Consider the following 6000-nt stretch of genomic DNA (forward strand, 5'->3'; position numbering starts at 1 on the left):
AAAATTCTTAGTAGCCTATTTCTTGTTAGGTTTTGTTAGTTCTGTGTACCTCAGGTATTGCAGTACAGTGGAACAACCTTTTGAATAAAAGGTTCACATATAGTAAATCAGACACATAAACATTTCTTTAGGTCACCTTGTTTGTATGTTTGAGACAGCTGGAGGTCTGATGTAGATTTTATAGCGGAGAAATAGAGCTGATTTCTATGATGCAACTTCTGATTTTTATCAGAGTGAGTTGCATTCTGACATCCAGAAGCAGAAAATGCAGAGGAGATTCTGATAAGTCTAAATCTAGGGCTTTGGGACCTTTTATTGTATTAATTGACATTCATACAATCTATTCTAAGCCCTTTTGGGGCAACTCTTATCTGCTCTGTTTCCTTTAGGTATCAGGTCTGAAGAGTGACATTTGCTGGCCAAAATGCCATTCAAATATGATAACATTTTACTTCCTATGGGCAAATACAAACACCTCTGCAGGGTATAGGGAAGTGGAGAACCCAGCCTTCTATGCCAAGGGAACCAAACTGTATTCTCAGCTCTGCCAGTAGTAATCCTGCCAAAACAATTAGCTTTTCTCTGCCTCCCTTTTCTTTCAGATAAGGCTTTCACATCCACTTTATTACTATAAAGATGATGCACATCTGAGGGCCCAAATTCTGAGAGGGAAAGTCTCTGTTCTAGTTTGACTACTTCAGCAATCTGAAGTAAAATATTAAAGATTAAAAGACTGCAGTAAGTGTTTTCTTACTTTTTCTTGCTGAAAGGCACATTTCTGCCAGATGCAAAAAATTATAGTCCTCCACTAAATTTTGAAAGCATTCCATCAAAAAAGTTTCCCTAAATTTTTTAATTAAAATATGGAGTTCTTCTTCCTATTGTTAATTTGTTTTCTCCAGGATATTTGCAAAGGTAAAACAGTGAAATATTCAGTACTTTTTTCCTATTGCAAATAACACCGTGAATTAGAAGTAACTGAGGCAGTTTTATCATTAATGAAAGGTATATGTATGAAGAAGTGGAACTTGGGAGCTGTTATTTTATGAGAGCAATCTCTTTATTGACAAAGCTGACTTTTTTTATTTTGAAATACTCTGCACTTGTAAATACATAAGCTACATTAAAGGAGAGTACCTAAGATGCAAGAGGCTGTTCTTCTTATCTAATTGGTTCCCAGTTAGCATCAGGTGTATTTACAGTATGGTGCGTCTGTCACAAAAGGCATAATTCATAGAAGAGTGAATCTGCACAAGTATGAAATGTCAGGCTGTAAACACCCCAAGGAATGGGAAGCACCACAAAGGGTTTCATGTGGTGAGGAAACATCATTGTCCACAGTAAACCTAAAACAACTGTGTTTTGTTGACTCTCTATTTCAAAACTAATTGCATGTTCTGAGACTGCTTTGGCTCTGAGCAATGAATACCATACCCTATATTTTTTTAACACAGCTTTTCACTCTTGTATAGAAGAATGTTCTGTAGATGATAGACATAGAAAATATCCCACCTTAATAAAGTTGACTTGTAGGTCACTACCAAGAGAATTACTCTAATAATTGTCATAAATGATTAGAGGATAATGAAGTACGCTGGAGCCCGCACATCCACTGAGGCTAGTTTATTTAATGATTACTCACGCTGAAAGGACGCATGTTGTAACAACAGGCTGGATGAATCACACCATCCAGTGAGACGTGTACCAAGTACTCTCCTATTTACAGGTCTGTGTGACAACAGCAGAGCAGTCTCTCCAGTGTGGCTGATGGTCAGCACTGCTTTTCTCAGCGCTTGGTCTGAGACTGACCACCAGGTTGGGAACTGGGAGACCTGGTTCCATTCCTAAGCTTGATCTACTCTGTAATTTGGATAGTTTCTGCTTTTTGTACACTGTTTTCTTTCCCTAATCTTTGTCTACAGAAAGTCTGACCATATGACAACAAAATCTGCTTTTCCCCTTGTGCAGCTTTGCACTGTGGTACTCTCATCTTGGTAGGAACTGGTGGGATGCCCTTACGCCTTGGGATTTGTCGGGCTCTTGCCCATGTGCCCTTGCTGCTGTAACAGGCTGCAGTATTGTGTAGCAACTGTATTTCTCCTGCTCTGGGGTATCCTGTGCCAGACACAGTGAAGTTATTATGTGGGTGCATTTGGCATTCGGGGACAAGCAGGTGGAAAGAGACTTCAGTGAGGAGCTTCAGGCTCGGAGGAGCCACAAGCTGTAGCCCCTCTCCTGTCACACAGCCACACTCGCAGACACACCACCACCATGTGGCCTAGCACAGGGGCTCTTAGGATCTTCCAGAGAAGGCCAGGATTCTCCCATAGCTCCTTTCTCCATCTCTAGATAGTACCCTTCAGAAAGGGCCCCTTCTGTTAACTCTCTTCTCAATTTTGATTCCTCCCTACTATACACCCAATTCAGAGTTGAAAGTAAGTGCATTCAAATGAACAGGAATAATTAATAGTGAAAATACTATGGCCAGTAGTTTTACAGGGTGTATGTGCTTTATCCATGATGACCTCTTTGAAATTGGAGTGAGAAACTGGAAGAAATGGCAAAGGCAACCCAAAATGTTTTGGAGATTTCTTGGAATACAATGTTAACCACAGATTGCATTTTCAGAGATTTAGCTTGCGTGATCTGAGTGGAGGATGCTGGATGCGTTATGGAGGTGACTCACTCCTCGTTCCTCAGGTGCAGAGGGGCAAAGGAAACAAAAGCAACTGTCTGCATCATTGCAGAGGGCTTTTGCGTTTTCTTCAATAAACTCTCTGAGGGATTCCTATTTTAACTTTTCAGAGAACTCCTCCCATCTTATTCTCAGCCTAAAGATGACACCACTTGCAAAGGAAGACCTTTTCCCAACTGGACATCCAGTTTGACATATGGGTTACAAGGGAGATGAGTAAAGTAAATACCAAGGGAAGGAAAGGTGGAGGGCAAAAGAAAGATCGGTTAACATTGGAGCATCTAATGTATTGCAATTTATAGATGATTAGGATTGTATGAAATACTCTTCTACAATGTCATCATCCAAATATCATCCTAGCAGAAATCTGTTTGTAAGTTTAGTCAGTAGGCGCAAAAGTATCTGTTCCATGAGTTTTTCATTCTAGTTAACTCTTTCATACAGAGTATGCAGTAATATTCATGTTTTTCTTAGAGTATCTGTTTACACAGATATTACACAGTTATTTATACACTTTCAGTTTTGACCATGACAAGAAGCACATCTTTTATTGACCACAGAGATCTGTCACGTACAGCAACCTGTATGTAGAGACAGAACTCTCTCCAGAACCGAGACCAGATTACTTCATTTGGATGGTGATTTTGGTGTTGGAATAGGATTATGTAAAATTATTTTAATGCTTCTCTTTCCTTATCAGATTTCCTCATTGAATTGATTTGAGGTTTTGGTGCCAAAAATAGTGTTTCATTTTTTAGTTACTTAATTTGGATTTTTCCTATGAGCCTTCTGTTGCTATCACAACAAGCAAAATTGAGCACAGGTTATTTCCCCAGCTCAAATGGGGGGGGAGGGGTGTTTATTAAATGGGAATTAGCAGACTTACTGCCTACACTTGTGCACTGTGAGGCTTTGCCTGTTGTGTGGCACAGGTGTGACTGTTGACTGGGGGGCTGTTTGCTGGTAAAGGATCATGAGAAAGGAATAAACCACCTTTGGTGTTAGAACCTGCTCTGAGCTTGGAAAGCAAAGGCAGGACAGCTTAAAAAAAATTAACGTGCTGAACTTTTATTTTTGAAACAAGGCTTTCTACCCTAGAATTACTGAGGTATAGCTAATATGAACCCTGCAATGACTTTGCATGTTAGAGTAAAGCTGTACTTTAAGGGTAGAAAAGAGGGACCTTGAACTGTGTATATTCAACCTTTCTCAGAAGTAATATATTAATGCTAAGCCCAAAGATTGTGTGGACAGATCTTGCAGATGCTAAAATAGAGGTGTTGCTTTAGCTAACATATGGAAAGTATTTACAGACCTTACACAATATTGATATATAAGAGTAAACAGAATCTCAGATAAGTACTTCATTTTTCTTTTTTTCCCCTCTCTCACTTAAAACTGAGGGGAAAAAAAGATAGGCCTTCTTTCCTAGGAGAAAGAGGAATGGCTTGATGTTTGAGGGTAAACTTAGTTGGGGGAAAAATGTGCATGCTAAGGTAAGTGAACCATCTGTTTAAAAATCCTTAGTAAAAACTAAATTTGTGTGTCAGGATGATTTCTACTGAAGTTTGTAGCAAAAAACAGAATTTTTTATGGAGTAGGAATTTGGGTTATGGCTGAATTTTCTGTTCATTTCTCTTTTACTTGCAATTAAAAATGAAAATGCCACAATGAAATTCATTCTGCTTACACTCTCTGTTTTGCAGGACCCAGGTTTAAATTCACAGTGGAAGGTCTGTATGTATCTGTGGCAAGTTGGTGAGAGAAAAGGAGATGAGCAAGACCATGGAGTGAGTTAATGCTACAGTTGCTTCCATGAGGGATCCTTGGGTATTATCACAACAGCTGAGGAATGGAAGAATTTAGGAGATGAGGTACTGAAAGCGGTGGGGTGTTGCTGTGGGGCTGTTTACAGTGAGAGAGAGGGAGCAGACCAAAGTACACAACGCTGAGCAGGGCCTCTGGCTCTTCCCTCTCCTCATAGCTATGAGATGAAGGCATGACTTGGATACTGAGCTTGTCTTCCCAGAGTGGAGCCCAACTGCTTGGGCTTAGGAGTGGGTCCGTTTTTCTGTGGGTTTATATTATTTTGGTGTTCATACTATATATATAAATCTGTGCTTTCTTGATATTTAATGCAAAACTCCTAAGAATTCCCCAGGAGTATTGCAAAAGAACAGCACTGTGCCCTAATGCCTGCGAACTAAATGGGGACTGAGCAGTCTGGGGTCATTGTTCAGCAGGAGAAATGCAGAAATAATCTGACAGGCTGAACAGGAAGCAATACAGCTGGTGCTGACTATTCTTTGCCTTTCAGCAGCCAAAGTAATTCCAATAGGGTTACAAATACTAACTTGAGTTACAAGAGTTTTGCTGTAGATTTACTAATAAAGAACTGGGGACTATGCAGATGGTTTCTCATTGGCTTCAAATGATGGAACAGTGGACTTGTGATGATTTTACTTTAAAGCATAAATGATAACTGGTTTTCTATTAGAGGTACATGATAATACATAGAAAATGAAATGCTTTGCTAACTCAGTAAGGAAAGAGTGCAACTTTAAACAAGTGTGTTATTAGTGCTGAGATCTAAGAAATGTTAGCTTGTTCAAAATATTGGTGGTTTGAAGCAATCACATTTTAAAATGTTGCTGACCTAAGGATTTTCTTTGACTCTTACTGTTGTTTCTTTTGGATATGCCTAGTTGTTTATCTAAGCAACTCTGGTTATTGAATGAGGTTTTAAGAGAAAAGATTAAATAGAGGAAAGGCATTAATACAGGAAAATACAAATTGGTTTTCCCATAACAAATACACTTCTTACATATTGCAACTGTGAAGCTATATTAAAATGCATTTATTCAGTAAACTTTTTTCATGTTTCTAAAAGGAGCAGGATCAAGAATACTGATTCATACTGAAGTGCTTAGGCAGTATCTAAGATTTGTTAGTTTTGGCACAGACATGCAAAGGCAGTCTAAGATCATCATGTTTGAAAAAGGAGGACAGTGACGAAGAGTGATTCAAATGCAGCATGAACTTGGTTAATCTACAACATGATCTTGGTTTTAATAAAAAAAAAATGGGGGACTTGGTATACAGTGCTGGCTGAAAGTCTGACGTGAAATTAGATATATCTGTAGATACCAATAGGGAAAATATAGCCAAGGGCTGCCATTACTATATTTACTTATTGTTACTTAAGCTCTTTAAGATGACTAAATCTGTGTGTTATTTTTTTAAAGGCCAAGCGGTAATTGTGTCTGAGGTGCTTTTTATATGACTGTGGTGTCTTGGTCTGCTCT

The sequence above is a fragment of the Apteryx mantelli genome, chromosome 8 (assembly GCF_036417845.1).
Source record: "Apteryx mantelli isolate bAptMan1 chromosome 8, bAptMan1.hap1, whole genome shotgun sequence".
Classification (NCBI taxonomy): Eukaryota; Metazoa; Chordata; class Aves; order Apterygiformes; family Apterygidae; genus Apteryx; species Apteryx mantelli.